A 21,571-nucleotide genomic window follows, 5' to 3' on the forward strand; every position below is an offset into this window, starting at 1 on the left:
CACTTAATATTGCTCGACCTTTGCGTGGTGTTAGGTTGCTTAGAGGTCCCCCTAGTTCCGATTCTGGTTTTAGTGGTGAGCTTGTGATGCAGAGGGTGACCAAGAACATTGCCCTTATGGATAAGGTCGCTATGCTCGATGATCCTCAGTGTGAGCTGTTGTTACTTAGGGCATGTACTGGAGTTTCAAAACTCTACTTTGCATTACGTACTTGTCCTCCTAGTACTTTTGAGGTGGCTCAGCGCACTTTTGATACTGCTCTTCGATCTTCCTTGGAGCGTATTGTTACTACTTTGGGGCCTGGGTTTGGTGATTGGCAGTGGCGACTTGCCACCTTACCATTTGCGTTTGGAGGGCTCGGTGTTTATTCTGCAGGTGATGTTCGTCACTATGCTTTTCTTGCTTCTCGGTTATAGTCAGCTGGGTTGCAGACACAACTTCTTTGGCATGCTGGCATTGTTGGTCTTGGACGAGCCTTTGAGGATGCGTTGAGTCTGTTTAATGGAACAGTGGAGTCTGACATTTCGAGTAATCCTAGTGAGGTCGCTGCCCCTAAACTCATGAAGAAATTGGCAGATATATATTTCACAAAAGTTACCGCTTCTGCAGAATCTGCTTATTCTTTAACTCCTCGACAATCAGCATTATGGAAATCACAGCAGGGTGATCACACCTCTGCTTGGCTTCGGGCGGTTCCTATTTCAGGGTTGGGTCAGACGATGAACGCCAAGACTTATCGCTGTGTGTTGTCCTATCGGTTGGGTGTTCCATTGTTCTCTATCTCGACGTTGTGCTCTGCTTGTTTGAGGGTTTTTGCTGGAGATATTTTCGGTGATCACGCGGTGTCTTGTGCTGGTATTGTGGGTATTAAACATCGGCATAATGTTGTTCGGGATACCCTTGTTGATGTTTGCTATCGTTCTGGGATTTCAGCGAGAAAAGAGGTTGACATTGGGTTGGCCGGAGGGAACGACGAGGCCCTCAGACCCGCGGATGTGTTACTTTATTCATGGGATTGTGGTCGCGATGTCTGTGTTGATTTGACAGGGTCTTCTCCTTTGACACAGTCAGGGCTATCTGACTTCATTCCTGGGCGGGTTGTGGCTGATGCAGCTCATCGGAAGCGGGTTAAGTATGAAGCTCGATGTCAGGCGATTGGATATGGTTTCATTCCCTTCTCCTTTTCTTCGCTTGGGGAATTAGAGAAAGAGGCTGTTGCGTTACTGAAGCGGATTCAGAGGTTCTCGACGACGCAAGACATTGGGGCTCGTGCTGCAGCTCATATCTTCACTAGGGTAGGATTTGCAATAGCTAGAGGAGTGGGGGCCCAGATTGTATCTCGGCTTCCCACTAATTTATTGTAGGTTGTATGACTTTTGTTTTTGAGATATAATAATAATAATAATAATAATAATAATAATAATAATAATAATAATAATAATAATAATAATAATAATAATAATAATAATAATAATAATAATAATAATAAATATTATTTTTATATCTTTTAAAAGTTAAAAACATTAGATAATATAGAAACTTGAGGATTGAAAAAAATTTCTAGAGAGAGAAAGAGTGCGTGAGCCTTGCTTAAGCACGTCAGCTTGAGCCGCCATGGAAGTGGGCACAAGAACTCAATCTTCCTCGGAAATTGTCCAGAAACAACAAAAAATTACACAGAAATCCAAGAAGAATAAGAAATCGAAGGAAGTAGTGAAGGATTTGGAAGAAGAAATGGCGACCCAGAAATTGAACAATTTTTGGTGGATCAAATCTTATCTCCGAAAGCTTCTCTGGAGGATCTGGAACAACGGGAGCATGTGCGAAGGACCTTCTCTGAGTGGGTTAGTGCAGTAAAGGCTAGCTCGAAGTTTGCAATGGAGGAAGGTAACCCTAAGTTTCAACCCCCTGTTTTGCATGTAAACTCTGTTTCTAGGAATTTACAGACTTCGTTTGATAGGGAATTTGGGGCAAATAATGTGAATGGTACAAGTGGGAATATGGGTATGAATTCTATTGCTGACCAATCTAATATTGTAATTGATTTGGAAGATATTCAAGATGAAATTGATTACTGGAATTCCTCTGTTGTATGCTTTTTGTGTGGGGCTAATCCACCATTAACTGTAATGGAGGGTTTTTTCCGTCGGATCTGGAGGAATCTGGGTGTTGATAAAGTTTCTTTGAAGGAGAAAGGGATATTCATAGTTGATGTGTCTATTTTATATATTATTTTACCCCCGTCCCTTGGTCATAATTAGTAGTGTTTTTGGCTCTTTAGAGCCACTTTTATTACTAATTGGTGTTTTCTAGTGTTTTCGTAGATTTGGTTGGCTTTTGCAGGGATTTATGCTTTTGGAGTATTTTCCCGAGATATTTTGGAGCAATCACGAACATTGGAGAAGCACGACCAGAGTTTATAGCCCAGGGCCGGTTAGAGCCATCGAACTGGTGATTAAGGGCTCGGTATAGGTGATATCGGGGCATTTGGACCGAGTATTCAAGACCCAAATAGGAAACCCAGATTGGCCCGAAGAATTGGAGCCCAATCGAAGTCCAAATAGTGGCCCAAATGAGCCGCCCGGCCAAAGAGGCTGGCGCCCGGAGGCGCGCCCGCGGGAGAAGCAAAGGCTGGCGCCCGGTGATGCGCCCGGCCGGGCGTGAGATTGCTATTAGAGACAAAAAAAAGGCGCGCCCGATCGGGCGGTGCCTCGCCCGATCGGGCGCATGTATTTATTAGTTGACGATTAACGTCGTTTTAATTTGTTTTAATTTAGGATTTTGTACGGAGTATAAATACTCCTCCGTAATACGTTTTGACGACTTCCTCTCCTCTTTACTCTTTCTTTACTCTCTTAATTATTTCTCTTAGAATTCTTTCTCTAAACTTTTGTCCTTAATTCTTCCATTAATTCCAGATTACTTTTGGTAACAATTTCTTCCCCTTTAATTTCAGTTATTTTATTTACTCCCTTGATTATGCTTTTATTTATTTATTTGATTAGTTTAGTCATGATGATTTGTGAGTAGTTTAATTTCTAGGGTTTATGGGGATCTAATAAATAATATGAAGGGGTAAATTATTGTTGTTGATTATCAATGCTAGATTAATTTCCTATTGATTGATTTAATGCTCTGTGACTAGATTAGGCCTATCTTTTATGCATGAGTTTGACAATATTGATTCAAGATGCGAGAGATGAGAATTGATGTTTGGGTCTAGTTTCAATAGGCAGGTTAATTTATAAATGGTTAAGTCAAGATTCGAGAGATGAGATTTAATACCGGTAAATTAATTGTGTGATTGTAATAAGTAGCGAAATCCCTTTACAATCTGGTTAATTGATGCATTGATGATTAATTATTATTGATTATTGGTATTGCATAATAATTTCTTATTGGATTGTTTTAATGTTTTACAATTGCGGCTTGTAAAAGTATAGCAATATTAAATTGATGAATCGAGCAGATGTTAATTTGATATTAAAGGCTATTTTCAATAAGAACTTAGATCTAGTAAATTGCGAGAGCCTGTTATATCTATGTTGGTTAATAAATTGCGAGAGCCTGTTAATCATGTTATTTATGCAATGTCAATGATTGATTACTATGTTTTACCTTGGAGTATTATTTATTGGTGAACCTATGCCCTACATCCTTTCATATATTGTTTTCTTCCTATTCTCAACCTTAGTAGTTTAGTTTCTTACTTAATTATAAATATTGGTTACTTAAATAATTTAGATTATAATAATTAATTAGAATTAAAAAGACCTGTTTCCCTGTGGAGTTCGACCCTACTTCCTTATCTACTTTAGTTAGAGATTTAGGTAATTATTTTTTATTAGGGGACACGACTTTACCCTGTCAATAGTTAGATTCAGTACTATGGAGAATCGTGATAAAGTAGTTGTTGGGCCTAAAATCTTTTTTGATAATAAACTTGTCTTTCTAAAACCTTGGTCAGCTGATTTAGTGATTTCCCAGGAGGAATTCAGATTAAGAATCTGGATATGAAGTATTGGGGGGAAAAATCTCTGAAGAAGATTGTTGGTAAACTTGGAAATTGGGTAAAGATGGATAAGGCTACAGCAGGGAGAGAGATGTTGCACTTTGCTAGAGTCATAATTGAAGTGGGTATTGATTAGGAGCTACCTGATTCAATCACTTTCATTAATGAGAAGGGCATTAAGGTGACTGTTAATTTGACTTATGAATGGAGACCTGTTTTGTGTGTTACTTGCAAGAGACTGGGACACACAGCTGTAGAGTGTCGAGGGAAGAAGAAGACAAAATGGGTGCCAAAGAAGCAAAATGCTCATGGAAAACAACATGTTGTTTCAGACAAAGAGACTTGGGTCGCTCAGGAAACAAAGAAGCAGAAGGGGACTTCTATGGTTATTGGTAATCATGTACATACAACTGAGAAGCAACAAGACAAGGTGGATACTGAGGATTTACCTTTTCAACAGGTTTTAAGGTCTGCTAGGAAAGGATCTACTCAGATGGAAGTAACTGTTACTCATAACACTTTTGCTATTCTTGAGGAGCTCCCTTCTGAGGTACTAGATAATTCTCATGCTGCAGAGGGTGGAATTCCCTCTGACAGCCATGGATAGAATCATGGCATGGAATGTGAGGGGTGCCAACATGCCAAGCAAACAATTGAAAATAAGGCAGATTATCTCTGCTAATAATTGTGGATCAGTTGGCCTCCTCGAAACTAAGGTAAAATCCCAAAACATGGGTAAACTTTACCTTAAAGTGTTTGATGGTTGGAACTTTACTTGTAATAACAGTATGCACCCAGGTGGAAGAATTCTGGTGGCATGGAAACCTCTGTCTTTTGATGTGAGCATTCTTATGTGCACTAGTCAGCTGATTCATTGCATAGTCAAGCCTAAAAGCATGACTGAAAGTTTTCATTGTACTTTTGTGTATGCTTTTAATGCTAACTCTGATAGGGTGCCTTTATGGAAGGATTTGATTGACTTAAGTATCTCAATTAAGGAACCCTGGATTGTATTGGGGGACTTTAATTGTGTACTTGAGGCTAATGAGAGGATTGGAGCTGCTGTGTCATGGAGTGATATGGCTGATTTTAGAAACTGTATAGAGAAATGTGACTTGTTTGATATGAAGTATGGGGGAAATTTTTACACCTGGAATAATAAGCAGAGTGGTGATGCTAGGGTCTTCTCAAAAATAGACAGAGGATTCATTAATGAGAAATGGGATAATATGTTTAGTCAAGCAGAAATGTTTTTTGGGAATAAAGGTGATTTTGATCACTGCCCTGGAATTATCTCAGTTTATGATCAAATGGGAGGCAAGAAACCCTTAAGATATTTTAATATTTGGAGCAATAGAGATGATTTTGGTGATACAGTCTCCCAGGCTTGGAAAACTCCAATTCAGGGAACATCCATGTACTGTGTCGTTCAGAAATTGAAAGCAGTGAAGAGAAGTTTAATCGCTTTGAACAAGAATGGAGTGCAGAATGTAGTTCCTGCATAAACATTACTGGAGAGTGGAGATTTTCAAACTACTTGACCAAGCGAAATTGTAAGTTTGTAACTATAACAATAGCAAGTCATAACCTCCTGAAATAATACTAAGGAAATTTAGCAAAGACACTCTAAGAATAAATTTTACAGAATGTGAAGATAAATGAAACAAAAGGTAAAGAACACATCACATGTAAATTTAATGAACACCACAAAATGCAGTCTTTAAAAAGCAAGTTGCTAGTTACATAGAGAAAAAAATTAAAAAAGGTACAAATAAGCTTGCAATAAACTAAACACATCAAAGCAGCCTCAAAGATTTTGCAATAGATCTCTTGGGTTCAGTTCTTTGTCCCAGCATTTCTTTGCCATGCCCCTTCTGGTTCTAGCTACAAAATTTTCATGCTAAGCAAAAACCATGTCATCAGGAGCATATTTACAAGCTTTGACCAAGTCTTCTCTAGCTGAATCTGTTTATTTGCCCTAGTTCTGTTCTTGTGTTTCCCCCATATGTACAATGCTCAAACGTTATTTTCATCATCCTTGGCTAGAACCTAACACCAAATCAACCAGTAAGTATTTGGTATCACGAGACCTAAAGCAGTGTACTGTGAACTGCGAACATAGCACAAAATAAGCTAAATATTTTTAAACTATAAAAAGTAAAGGAGCATAACAAAGATTTGATGTATGAATTTCCTCCCCTACAACATTCAATTCAATAAGTTTCTTGCTGCCAGATTACTAATTCACATAACATCCTAGTTTGCCGTCATTATGTCCTTTATGTACTTTTTTTGCAAATTCATGTGGTACTGGCTTACTGCAGATAATCTTCAAGGTATATGATTTCCAAAACTGACAATTTTTTTAAATTTCTTTCTTTTCTGAATAGAAATGCATGCATATACATGGTTGTTGGCTAATGAATCTATGCTGCCCCACTTTGAATCACTTATACTTGAAGTCAATGGAACTATCTATGAAGCTACATTTGTTCCAAATTCTATATTCTACTTTTTATTTAATCACACGTCCTCTTAATTTACTTATTTTAGGTCCATTTAGAGAAACCACAAGAAAGAGTTTCTGTAATTCTTTAAAATAGAAGGAAACATGATACCTCATGGACAACTGATTTTAATAAATCAAATCCCAGAAATATAAGGCAAAGGCAATGGTAAAAGGCTATTCTCCACCAATTAAAATGAAAATGATGTTTTAAATGTGGCGAGGGAAATGAAATTGTGGCATTGAATGTTGAGATTAATCAAATAAATGTCAATTACTCAAAGAACCACCTCAATTGCAACGATTGACCCAAAAAAAAGTGTCTAATGAAGTTCAAGACAATGAATCCCATCTCTTAATTTAATTTATTTTCCTTATCACCCTTTTGTCTAGCCTCAATTACTATGACCCAGATATCAAATCAATAATCCCACAACTTCAGAATCTAACTTCAAAGATTAACGCATACTAATAGAAAGAAAGGGGGAAAAATGACAAAAATCAAAGATCAATTGTCATGAAATTGGGGAATGTATGTAACAAACAGTTAGTTCATTATCTTAAACAACCCAAAAACTGAAAGCAAATTAAAGAACTGGTATAATTCAATAAATCAATAACCATATGGTACTTTGTAAAAAAGCCAACAAGCAATACATGCCAATATTTAACCCAAAATGCTTAACATACACAAGCAATAACCAGATAGGCTGTGGCATTAGCCGATAAAGGTGTTGGCAACAATGGGAGCAGTTCTGCCATCAGATCAGCAAAAATGGAAGCAAGGCAAGAAAAAAAAATGGGGAAAACAAACGAGGTTTGTGGGTCTGCAATCATAGTAAATTATTCTCGCTTATAGTACCAAGAAAATCACTCGTATAATCTTTCATGACGAGTACTTTTAACTTATTGTTTAATAATACACCTTAAAAGAACCCTCTAAATTGACTCAATCAATTACCAAATTAGGTTCCCAAATTCATATAAAAATTCCTTTTGCTTTAAAATATCAATAAGGTTACTTTTATAATCTTTTATAGCTTCACTAATAATATATTTGTAGCTATTAGTTCAATATGGTGGGTCGTTGTGAAAATACGTACCTTTGAATCACCTGATTTTCAAAACATCCACCACCACTACTGCCACCGCTAATCTGAACAAAGTGGAGAGTCAAACAATGTAAATCCCATATATATAACCTCACATTAACATACATAAGTATCATACAATTTTCCATAATTGTCGACGATAGGGGAGTTGTAAACTCTCAAGGGAGCCAAGGCTTCTCCATTATGAGAATTTGAGAGTAAACTACATTCTACAGTACTAATGAAAAGCTTCACTTATCTCATCTTAAAATATCACATGCTGACTTTTATTGTTCAGGCTTGGAAATTAAAGATATCATCACTCTCAAATTGTTCAAATGAGTATAAATTAGGTCTTCCTTGATAAGCATCATATACAAGAGTAATGATTACTCTTAGCCTAATAAACTGATCACATGTTTCTACAACTATTGACAATAAAGGTGTTCAAGGCTACAAGCCTACAATAAATGATTTAGCTTGTAAGATTAAGATTTATGTGTTATATTGCCAGCAGAATCAGAGGGGAAAATGAAGAAATAATTTAGTGAAATAACAAGTATGATACAAATATGACAAACTTGATCAAGTGCAGACACAGAGGTCCAAACACATGCCCATATCTAACAACATTATTTTCTTTATTATCATAAAATTTTACTGCTATTTGAAAATAAGTGTGCAACATCTTTATCAAAATTGCTCAGTTTTTTTTTTTCTTTTTTTTTTGGGTTGGGAACGAATAGGCTCGATCTGACAAATATTTGGATACAAACTGCAAAAGAATCACAAAAGACAAAGTAAGGAAGAAAGACATTTTGAATTACCCAGATTAATATACTATACAAACCATTATGCACGATGCTACTTTTGCAAGGATATATAGCTAAAAACATTTAGGTAAAACTTAATACATATATAATTTATAAAGTGCAAGCTACTTTTTACTTCCAGATAACCATAGAAAGTGTTTCTTGAGAAGTGGTAGATGTGGACAGATTCAAGGTCAGAAGTGGAACTTGGGTAAGGTGGGTAGCAACTGCCTGGTGCTCCCATGGTACACACAACATGAATACATCATTCGAACACCGACATGGCTTAACTCGGATTAATTTTACTTGTACTTCACTACGCTCAATTTTGTGCTTAATTTTGATTAGGCTCCAAATATCATATAGAATTCTTGTCGCTTTAAAATATCAATATATATAATCACGTGCATAATCATTCGAAACATCATTAAGTATGATTCTTAGTTGGTTTTTTGATGATTAATAAAGAAAGCTTACCTCATAATCTAATTCATTGAAGGATGGAAAATTCAGAAACCGCTTCAACTTTAAAAACCAACTTTAAAACCTCATATCTCTGCCATTGCTCCTCTGATTTTCAATCCTGTTCAGCTTTCAAACAGGATTTATTTTATATCTAAATCATAATTATGAAGAGATTAAGAGAATCATAAATAAAATGAAAACAACAAGATGAAGCAGTCACAGATCAAAATTGAATATAAAATTTAAAAGATACACAATTTGAGGTAATCTAAAGCTCAAGAATGAGCTCAATCTGAAGAAGTAGGTAATTGCCTCATAGGAAGGTTGGAAATAACATATATTGAAGGCAGACCCATCATACTTTAGAATTAAAGACCACCACCACATTAGTCTCACTTCACAAACAATATGACAGCCCAAAATTTATGCCAAAACAATGAAAATTAATGTGTATATAATCCATCAGCCTATAACTCTCCTAATCAAACCTTCAGCTGAAAAAATCGAGCTAAACTGTTAATTACAAGTAACCACTCATTCCATATTCAATAATAGGTTATTTGTTATGTATGCTAAAAATCAATTATAACTACTCTGTTTTACAAATTAATATTCATTAGTGCATAAACCCCTCTAATTAATTAACCTTTATTCAGTTATAAAAAGACAAGCAACATTCATTTATAGCAATTATTTGCCCATACTATAATCACCATCCTAACCCATTTGCACGATAAAGAGCTGAGAAAAAAAACAAACATTTCAAAGGCTCAATCTCAATGAATCAAACTAAGGCCTACCTCTAATTAATCATTAAACATAGCAAATTAAGGATAATCAATTATCATCAAACACTAACATCAACCACAATCAACAATTTGACGCCCCAAAATTAAAGTAATAAAAAATTCAAATGCATAAAGAGATAAATCACACATTCAGTATACTGAACATATGCTTTTTATTGGATTAATAATGAGTGTGTTAAGATTTTATTGCTATTCTGGCTTTCATTTTGTTTATAAAAAGGAACAATCACAATTCTAATTATGATGGTTGTCATAATATGCGACCAAGCTAGGTGCCTCAGCCCTACGCCCCTACCTAATCTAATAAAAGTATGATGTGTGCCAAATTCAAAGACCAGTGATGCTCATTTGCAAGCCCATTTAACTCAATGATGCATACGTTAACTCAACCAAGAATAGGTTTCAAGCGACTCTTAATGCCATGAACACATTTTACCTGACCCAGGACCCCTTCCAAAGCAAAGTCTCCTCACCAGCCTGAATTCAAAAATATATTTTCCTCTTTTCATATCCTGGAAGCTGTGAATATGTACTTCTGATTAACTGAATATATCAAAAAATAATTTCCTACCTTGTATTTAAAAATGACAGCATGAGTGAAGAATGAAGCATCCATGTTCTTAGCAGTGATATGATTGATATGATATAATGTATAATTGTAGACACCCATTTGTGTCTCCCCAAAACCAAACCCAGTGATGAGTACCTTTCATGTCGAATCATAATCGAATAAAGCGAAAGTGTGGAAAATTTAGTGTTGCGGATAATTTTAATTTATTTTCTCTTCTCTCTGTTTTTGAAAACTTATTGTAAGAAAACAGCAAATCCAGTTTGGTTGGTCCATGATATGGGTCCAATAATAGTGTAGTTGGATGGGGCTTGACAAGAGCTTTCCAACGATATATTATAAGCCCAATTCCGATGAATATTAAGGAAGTTATGGCCAATAATTTACTAAACTGGGCCCGATTTGAGCTTTATATGCGGCCCAATGATCTAGGGGAGGGCCTAATATGATTTATCATTCCTAATGCAATTAGGAATGGTTTTAGTCTTCTAGATTCTTCTAGATGGTTCTTTTCATTCCTAATTCAATTAGCATTGATAAATTGACTTTTGTTGACTTTTCAGAGTTTTAATTAAAATCAAAGAACATTTTTGAGGAAAAGATACGATTTTATCCTCCTGTACGGCAAAATTTATCTGATTTTAGAAAACGCGTCAAAAACGGGATTAGCGCCTAACGCCAGACATTGGCGCCTGGCGCAAATAGCTGGCGTTGGCGCCAGCTCTGTTTTAGGTGCGCCAGACTCTGTTTTGATATTTATCTTTTTGGTTGATTTTCTCTATAAATAACGTATTAAAAACTCCGTTTTCGACAACCAGTTTTCATCTACAATCACCTACAGCCAGTTTTCAATTTTATCTCATTCTCTTCAATAATCATTCACCAATTCTCATCAAGGTTCTCTTGATTATTCTCTCTCTCTTTTTCTAAACTAGCTTTTTACATACAAAATTCCGCATTCATTAGATCTAGACACACCTAGCCATATTCGAAGTTGCCTTTGCCCTACACGTGAAAGGTTTAATTTCTGAGGGTTTGGTCCCAAATCTCTCTTTCAATTATTTAATTTAATTGTTTTGTTTATTATTTCCCTTGAAGTTACTAACGTGTGTATTTTGTTATTAGAAAGAGGTACGAGGCATCAAAGTAAGTACTTTAATGGTTTTTAATAATATTATGATGTAGAATTCATGTTTAGGTTGTTATTATGATATTCCTAGTATCACGTCTAGGGTAACTTTTAATATCAATTATGATTTCTATTATGCCTTTTATATTCTTCCTAATATTTATGATTGTTAGTATCATGTTAGGGCTAAAGATTTGATTTTTATTGCTTAGTGACATGCTAGGGTTTGTTATTAATCTTGTTAGTATCATGCCTAGGATCTTGCTATTATTATGCTTTAACATGATTATTTTAATTATAATTTGTTATTATGATTATTGTTTATGATTATTTTTATGTTGCTTGATATATTTATTGTTATTGCTTGATCACACCTTTTATGCATGTTTAAAGGGAATCTATACTTGTAATCACGATTAATAAGATAATTAATAATCTTGTTTAGGGTTAATTTGATTATAATTTCAAGTGATCGCCAATAATAGTTTTATTTGTGCATTAATATTCAACCAACATAGATAAACAAGTTTAGGGTTAATCCTATTGATGGCATGTTAGTCAAAAAGCGCACATGAATACGATCAGAATAAAGTAGAGGCCTATTATTAGGGCAGTTTCAATCTCTTTTAGGTTGGATTTGTACCTTCATCCCCGAACCCTTATTTGGTTCTAGACCTTATGAAGTTGACGATCTCTTGGATTGTTAAGGGGTGTAACCTTCACCTCGTGAACGGTTTACAAGTTCCTAAAAAACTTGTTGGCGACTCTTTTGCTCTATCTTCTTCCCTTTTGGACGCCACCGTAATTTAGTGTATGATCACAGTAGGGTTCAAGCTAAGGGGGATTAACGCTTGAAATTTATTCCCCACAGTTTTTGGCGACTCCGCTGGGGAGGATTTCTATTTTAATTCCTGAATTTGTTTCGGCAATGATTTAGAATGAGTGGATGAGACTCGAAACGTTCTAAGTATTTCATGTGCGTAATTTTGATTAACATTATTGTCATATGCATAAAAAAAATCTCATTGGAAAGACCATTCGTAATGAGTTAAAAACATAGGATTTTGCACGTAGAAAATTTGAGAAATATCTTTCACAACTAGGACCGAAATAACACCGCGTGAAACTGGAAAATTTTATCGAGCACAGAAAGCTGCTGAGGCATGTGGGAAGTAGCGCCAATGACCAGAGCATTGGCGCCAGGCATTTAACTGTAGCGCCAGGCGCTACAGCTAAATCCTGGCGCTAGTCTCTGTTAGCTGGCGCCAATTTCCCCCAATACCGAGCCAGAAATATGCGTTCTAATTTCGACCGGTTTTTCGTATTGTTTGCTTGATCCTACTTCCTGATTGAATTTTTTCTCACTTTTCTGAAACCCATATGTGTTCTACATATGGACATAACCCTCTGGGAATTCATGCTCCATCTACCTGATTGAACCCTCTGAGCAACAAAGGGTACATCCGAGAATGTTGAATTCACCAAACCATGGAAGCGAGTTTTTCTAAACTCACGGTGTCCCATCCACTCGCGCCAACCCTTCACGGTTAGGCTTCCGCGCGGTGCATCTGGACAATTAACCATGGACCCTCTATTGACTAAACCATATTCCGAACTTTAGAGAACTAGAGCCATGGTTAGGTTGCAAACTCATTACATCATATTGTGCCTACTTGACTAATTGTGCATTATTTGTTGTGCATATATTTTATGTTTCTCTTAACCGTTTGTTTGACTTGTGTTGAGATTAAATAAATTAATGACTTAAAGAACTTTGCCTAATTAATTAATTTGAGTCAATAAAGTCTAATATTTTAATCAGAATTGACCCAATACGACTTTAGGCATACCCCTGTTGATTAATAACACCGAAAACAGTTCCAGATTGAAGCTCCAGCATTGTCGCCAAAGTCTGGACTGTAGCGCCACTTTGTGGAGTGTGGCGCCTGGCGACAACTCTGTCGTCTGGCGTCACACTACACAGTGCGGCGCCAGTCCTGTCGTTTTGGCGACAGTTCGGTTTATTGCTCGAGTCATCACCTAGTGTCTAATTAACCAGTTTGCTAATTAAGTCGGTTAAATTTCGTTGTCGATAACATCTTGTCGAGTCATTAATTGAGTCTAGTCACATAGTCTAGACACATGGTCATGACACGAGTCTTAACCTATCACCTACACTCGCACACACTTTGAGTATATGTCACCATGACCATGTCTTAGGTTCATGAATGAGTCGGTCTTTTCCGTCATTTGAGTTGGGGGGTACACTCTATTCCTAATTCTTCATATCCCTCCATCTACATCATTTTCCTTCACATTCTATTCCAATCTTTCTTCACTTCCTCCATCCATTGCATGTTGAATAAAGTTTGAGTCAAATAATTAACAATGAATATCCCCAAATTCCTTTTCCACAGTACTTGGTCGAGGAGAGAAGGGCGATTAATCAAGAACAACACCTTTATTCAAGTTTCGCTTTTTGATAAACCGATTCGTCAAAAGAGGAAGGCTAAAAAGATAATGGCAAGTCAAGAAGAATTCAATGAGCTTAGGAACCAATTGGTTACCGTGACTGAGACACTGAAGCTACTCACACTCAAGATCGATGATCCCGTGAAGCAACAACAAATGAACCTCATGCAAGAAAGTTTGAGAAAGCTATCTAGTGACTATAAATTTCAGGGCATGAGTTCACAAGGGATCTCGTTGGACAAGGAACTTCTTCCGCATAAGTTCAACGCCACTGACATCCCTAAATTCAAGGCAACAGATAACCCTTACTTCCATCTAAGAGCTTTCGAAACTATAATGAACATTAAGGGTATCGATAAGAAGGTTTTCCCCTCTCTGTTCCCACTATCTCTTGAAACCGTTTGCCAACATTGGTTCTTCTCCCTTGACAAGGAGAAAACCTCTACCTGGGAATCGATAGTAAACGCTTTCGTTGATAGATACAAGTGCAATATTCAAGTTGAAACCGATCATAGACAACTTGAGATGCTAAGACAAAAAGAGAATGAAGGCTTTACTTCTTTCTTTAATAAATGGAGGGAAACTTCCGCCAAGATGATTGAGGTCCCCACCGAAAAGGAGTCTGTGAGGATGTTTATCAAGAATCTCCAAGAAAAGTATTTAAAGCACTTAAAATATCAACACAACTTGAATACTTTCAGAGCCGTCTATGACATAGGTATCGAGATCGAAGACGACCTCGCAAAGAAAAAAGCTAATAACAATAGTAACCACGGTGGCTGGAAAGGAAAGAAGAACGACAATCCTTCTTCTTCCGAAAACGCCCACTCTAGTAATAATGTTAGTGCCTTTGACCATAATGGTGTCTTAGCCATGGACAATCAAGGATCTAAAAGGAAACCCAGGCGAGAGTTCACACCCATTGGAATGACCTACAATGCTGCTTTCGACCGTCTCTATGATCGAGGATTAATCAAACCTATTGGCCCTACCGAGGATCCAACACCAGAAAATCGATCTTCGAGATGGAATCCAAACTCCTATTGCAAGTACCATCGAGGAAACGGTCATACTACTGATGAATGCTACATGTTTCAAAATCTCATTCAAGATCTCATAGAAGCAAATAAGATCTCATTGCCTCTAGCTAACGAAGACTGGGTGATGATGAAGCAAACAACACAAGACAAGAGACGAGCTTTAACGACAAGATTTCGTGACCTCTTTTTTCTATTTCTTTTTTATTTACCCTTTCCCCAATAAGTCTAGCATAGGCACCTTTTTATTCTCCTTACATTTATTTTGTAGGATCATTATATATTTTCTTTTAATAAAATGGGCATTTATTTCCTTATATATGATCATTTCATTATATTGCATTAAATAAATAAAAAAATCCATGTCGAACTAAGCACAAGGTATACCAATGATTTGAGGCACCCCTTGTAGCCACATTATATTACCTTTCACCCTTCAAATTTACAATCCTCTCTTCATAAACCACTTTGAGCCTCGTCTAACGATAGACCTTTCTTTTTTCAACCTACATCTACCTAACCTTGGGATGGGATGGTGTGTAACTTATGCATTTCTAAAAAGGCTTGAGTGATTTCAAAAGATCAAAATAAAAATAAAGAAATAAATAAAAGTGTACAAAAGGGCAAGTGTTCCAATGTCTTTGACATGAAAATGTCTTTGATAAGAACACGTCTCAGATTGCGTCTCTTATCGAGTGGTCGGTACCGTGCCTTAGAAACATGAATGCCAAGTGAGTGATAGACTGCATGATCGGGATTGCCCACGATCATAAAAACAAAAAAATGCTAAAGCAAAAGATAAAAGTGAGCTAAAAAAAAGAGTAGAAACTCAAGCATAAAAATGTAAAGATTCAAAAGCGAGGTTGCACACCTTGGGGGCTTATCTAGGGTCTTGAGCCTTTTTATCCCCTTCTTCTTTAGCCTTTAGCCTAACCACGTTACAACCCTTAAAAAGACCTTTTTGAGGTATACACATACTTGTGCGATGTTCGGCTAGAGCTACGTTCGGCCTGATTCCTAACGGATACGTAGGCAACCTCACATTGAGGTGCGGCCGTAATAAAAATGCATTCATATTTACATTCACACACTTACACCCTGATCATATCAAGGGATCTCTTATGCTCATCCCTTTTTACTTAGAGCTAGACTTGGGGGCTTGATCCCTACATTATTAGCTTACATAGCCTAAGAGTTACCACCATTTGACTCTTTTAACAAATAATATTTTTTCCACACACTTAGCCTTTGCGGCCTAGCTTTAGTGTCACTTTCACACACCGCACAGATACATGACCAAATATACTTTCCCTTAGGAACCCTTTGTCATGGAATCTTCACACAACGCTGAAGCATGCTTCGTCAAAATCACTCATAATTGTCATTGCATCACGAAGTATGAAGTGCTTAGCCTCCGTGCCTAAGTTACCTAACTACTTTCATCATTGAGTCAACCATTGTGATAGCTTAGGATGGATTAATCCTTGCACTTTGAGAGATAGTATCAAATGACATTTGGCTGAACTCATTCAACACGCACCTTCAAAAACTTCGATTCTTTTTCGCGTCTTTCTTTTTCGGGAGAAAGTCGGTACCCTCCACAAAAATGACGGAAAATTTTTGCTTTTTTGCATTTTCGAGTCGCACGATCACATTACAATGCACACACGAGTCATGTACACATTGAGTCATGTCGTGTCATGTCACCTTTATTTGAGTCTAACACACGTGTCAAACTCTTTGAGTCGAGTCAACCTCGAGTCGATCACAGCGAGTCAAGTTTATACCTTGAGGCGTGTCGAGTCAATGAGTCAAGCGACGTTAAACCTTAGGTCAACCCTAAGATAATTAAAGATATTGGCAAAGTTCTATAGTAAAAAATAAATACAGGTTCAGCAGAACAGGGAAGACCCTACTCCAGCGCCAGACGAAAACATCTAGCGTATAGATAATAGATTTCAGCGCTTTGCGTCTGGCGACAGAGTCAATTCTTGGCGCCAGAGATATTTCAACAGCGGCAGAGCTCGAAGCCTCTCAAAAAGGTGATTTCGACCTCATACAGCAATTTCGGGTTCCTTGGTACGCCAGTTAGCCCCTATAAGCAATTTGACATGATTAAGTAGTCAGTTTGATTACAATCTAAGTGATCAACCTGACGAAAGATCGTCTCACTTAGCTTAAGCGACTAAAACACTGGCTCATTACAATCGGTTCAAAAGCAAGCACTTAAACGACAATATTTCCAAATATGGATTGTCGCCCATTCTTATTAAACGACAAATTTTTCCAAAAATTGGATTGTCATCCCCAACTGACAATATTTCCAAAAATGGATTGTCGTGCATCTTTTTCAACGACAATTTTTCCAAGATTGGATTGTCATCTCTGGCAAAGTTTCCAAGCGTGGATTGTCGTGCTCCTGCTTTGTTTGGCAAGTTTTTCCAAGTTCGGATTGTCATACATTCATCGACTCATTGGCAAGTTTTCCGAGATTGGATTGTCATACACCCAGTTCCCTATCGCAAAATTTCCCAAAGGATTGTTGTAGGACTCTATTCATCATAAATTTCGGCAAAGGTTCCTCAACGTGGATTGTCATTCATTTCAGTAAGTGGCAAATTTTCCCGAAGTGGATTGTCGGTCGACTCTTTTTTTGCAAATGTTCCAAGACGCGGATTGTCAATTGTGGCAATATTTTCCTAAAAGGATTGTCACATAGCGTTGGCAAATTTCCAAGGTGGATTGCTTTCAAGAGTTATATTCCAAGATGTGGATTGTCGATCGTAGCAAAGTTCTGATGACAAATTGTTACGAAGCATTGGCAACTTTTCCCAAAATTGGATTTTGGCAAATTTTCCGAGATACGGATTGTCGCTTCATCGTAGCAACATTTCCAAGGATGGATTTTTACGTGGCATTGACAACTTTCCCTAAATCGGATTGTCATACATCACACAAGAGTTGTGTTGGCAACTATTCCCAAATAAAAGAGGATTGTCGACATACTGGTTCACAAGCAACAAAGCGCCGACGTACTGGCATAGCAGCATTAAGGATTAAAAAGCAGTGATCTTTTCGAAGACTATCACAGCGGAAATTGGAGTCATATCAAAAAGAAGTTTTTTGTTCAGAGACGCGTGAACATATCAAAAAGAAGCTCTTTGTTTAGAGACGAGTGAACATCGAAACAGCAAGGTGGCGTTCCCTAGATTGTGGAGAGTTGTCATAAACAACTGAGGATTGTTTCAAGAGAAGCAATCTTCGATAGTATTCCCTTGGACGTGGAATATTATCAATGCGGATGAGGATTGTTTCAAGAGAAATAATCTTCGATAGTATTCCCTTGGACGTTGAATATTATCAATGCAGATGGGGATTGTTTCAAGTGAAGCAATCTTCGATAGTATTCCCTTGGACGTGGAATATTATCAAAGCGGGGGAGGATCGTTTCAGGCGAAGCAATCTTCTATATTGGAAGCAGTTACGGGCGTAGCGGTTTTCAAGCGGGATGGCATTCTCTAGCTTGCAGGAGGTCATCAAAATCAGCAATGCGGCAGCAAATCGGTTACTTTCAGAGACGTGTGCTCGACGGTGCAAGATACGCGTTTCTTAACTCTTTTATCTATTTAACTAACGCTAGTTTGCAGGTATCGGCGTTACAAGAGTGGTTTAGGATCGCAGAACATTCTGAATCATTCTCCGTCCCTATCGCTACTTTGACTTTTGTTTTCGAAACTCGCGTTTCTCCAAACTCAGTTAAAGTGGGGGCTTCTGTAGACACACATTTGTGTCTCTCCAAAACCAAACCCAGTGATGAGTACCTTTCATGTCGAATCATAATCGAATAAAGCGAAAGTGTGGAAAGTTTAGTGTTGCGGATAGTTTTAATTTCTTTTCTCTTCTCTCTGTTTTTGAAAACTTATTTTAAGAAAACAACCAATCCAGTTTGGTTGGTCCATGATATGGGTCCAATAATAGTGTAGTTGGATGGGGCTTGACAAGAGCTTTCCAACGATATATTATAAGCCCAATTCCGATGAATATTAAGGAAGTTATGGCCAATAATTTACTAAACTGGGTCCGGTTTGAGCTTTATATGCGGCCCAATGATCTAGGGGAGGGCCTAATATGATTTATCATTCCTAATGCAATTAGGAATGGTTTTAGTCTTCTAGATTCTTCTAGATGGTTCTTTTCATTCCTAATTCAATTAGCATTGATAAATTGACTTTTGTTGACTTTTCAGAGTTTTAATTAAAATCAAAGAACATTTTTGAGGAAAAGATACGATTTTATCCTCCTGTACGGCAAAATTTATCTGATTTTAGAAAACGCGTCAAAAACAGGATTAGCGCCTAACGCCAGACATTGGCGCCCGCCTGGCGCTAATGTTGGCGCCTGGCGCAAATAGCCGGCGTTGGCGCCAGCTCTGTTTTAGGTGCGCCAGACTCTGTTTTGATATTTTATCTTTTTGGTTGATTTTCTCTATAAATAACGTATTAAAAACTCCGTTTTCGACAACCAGTTTTCACCTACAATCACCTACAGCCAGTTTTCAATTTTCTCTCATTCTCTTCAATAATCATTCACCAATTCTCATCAAGGTTCTCTTGATTATTCTCTCTCTCTTTTTCTAAACTAGCTTTTTACATACAAAATTCCGCATTCATTAGATCTAGACACACCTAGCCATATTCGAAGTTGCCTTTGCCCTACACGTGAAAGGTTTAATTTATGAGGGTTTGGTCCCAAATCTCTCTTTCAATTATTTAATTTAATTGTTTTGTTTATTATTTCCCTTGAAGTTACTAACGTGTGTATTTTGTTATTAGAAAGAGGTACGAGGCATCAAAGTAAGTACTTTAATGGTTTTTATTAATATTATGATATAGAATTCATGCTTATTAGGTTGTTATTATGATATTCCTAGTATCATGTCTAGGGTAACTTTTAATTTCAATTATGATTTCTATGATTCCTTTTATATTCTTCCTAATATTTATGATTGTTAGTATCATGTTAGGGCTAAAGATTTGATTTTTATTGCTTAGTGACATGCTAGGGTTTGTTATTAATCTTGTTAGTATCATGCCTAGGATCTTTCTATTATTATGCTTTAACATGATTATTTTAATTATAATTTGTTATTATGATTATTGTTTATGATTATTTTTATGTTGCTTGATATATTTATTGTTATTGCTTGATCACATCTTTTATGCATGTTTAAAGGGAATCTATACTTGTAATCACGATTAATAAGATAATTAATAGTCTTGTTTAAGGTTAATTTGATTATAATTTCAAGTGATCGCCAATAATAGTTTTATTTGTGCGTTAATATTCAACCAACATAGATAAACAGGTTTAGGGTTAATCCTATTGATTGCATGTTAGTCAAAAAACGCACATGAATACGATCAGAATAAAGTAGAGGCCTATTATTAGGGCAGGTTCAATCTCTTTTAGGTTGGATTTGTACCTTCATCCCCGAACCCTTATTTGGTTCAAGACCTTATGGAGTTGACGATCTCTTGGATCGTTAAGGGGTGTAACCTTCACCCTGTGAACGGTTTACAAGTTCCTAAAACTTGTTGGCGACTCTTTTGCTCTATCTTCTTCCCTTTTGGACGCCACCGTAATTTAGTGTATGATCACAGTGGGGTTCAAGCTAAGGGGGATTAACGCTTGAAATTTATTCCCCACAATAATCAATTTGATTCTCTTTGAGTGCAAGCCTCACCTTTTGGCTATCCACAGAGAAGGGGTGATGAATTGATGATATAACTGCATGTCTACATTGTATCATCAATATCAACTCCAAGGATGTAATGTAGGTAGTATCTCAAAACTTATCCGGTCAATCAGGCACTAACAAGCTTCATGTTTAACAACAAAGGGACAATCACCACCAAAATATGAAACAATACACGTCTAAAGGGTTTAATCAAGCTTAGGACATGGAGTTCTGATAAAATCTGACCATGAACACAAAATAGGAAGCAAACCTTTAATATTGTCATACAGTCATGAATCCCATAATAACTATAATAAAAAATTATTCCCCCTCCCATAATCCCGACAAATATAATATAGGCACTATACAACTATACTACATAGAGAATAAGATATAAGCAAATTGTATTGGCATTACATTGAACATTTTAGAGCATTATCTTGCTTTCACCACGACCTCGACCATATAATAATAAAAGCATGCAGATACTAAACAGAATCCAATTAGAGATATTTCTTACACCCCCAAGTCAGCAAACCATGTTAATTGTGTGCATAATAATTTCCTCTTTTTTTTTTGGTTGTGTTACCCCTAAATTCCTGGATTCCTTATACCCAATATCTCCCCTAAAGGATTATAAATTCCTACCAGTTCCTCTACCACATCACTCAAGGTCATGAACGCATGATCCAATCCTCAGTACTACCATAATCACCATCCTAACCCAACTGCACCATCATAGACTAAGAAAATAAAGTTATAGGCATATACTAAGGAATTTATTTATCTATTTATTAACTGTTATAGCTGAATTTCCCAAAGAAATTCGGGAACTTTTACATGATTCCTAGATTAGCCATTATTATTCCTTCATCTGGATTCGTGGAATTGTTTATAATTATACTATAACATAAATTCAAGAGTTAATAAAAA

General features: G+C 36.7%; 1 long non-coding RNA gene across 1 annotated transcript; it reads right to left on the minus strand.

Moving 5' to 3' along the window:
* Positions 1–5,683: 5,683 nt before the first annotated feature.
* LOC145609564 (uncharacterized) lies at positions 5,684–10,200 on the minus strand. Its single transcript, XR_014106039.1, has 3 exons — positions 10,132–10,200; positions 8,899–9,037; positions 5,684–6,061 (listed from the first exon to the last, which is right to left on the minus strand). It is a non-coding gene; the product is annotated as an uncharacterized LOC145609564 (long non-coding RNA).
* Between the last annotated feature and the right edge of the window lie 11,371 nt (positions 10,201–21,571).

This window comes from Chenopodium album, chromosome 1, assembly GCF_948465745.1.
Source record: "Chenopodium album chromosome 1, dcCheAlbu1.1, whole genome shotgun sequence".
NCBI classification, from domain to species: domain Eukaryota; kingdom Viridiplantae; phylum Streptophyta; class Magnoliopsida; order Caryophyllales; family Amaranthaceae; genus Chenopodium; species Chenopodium album.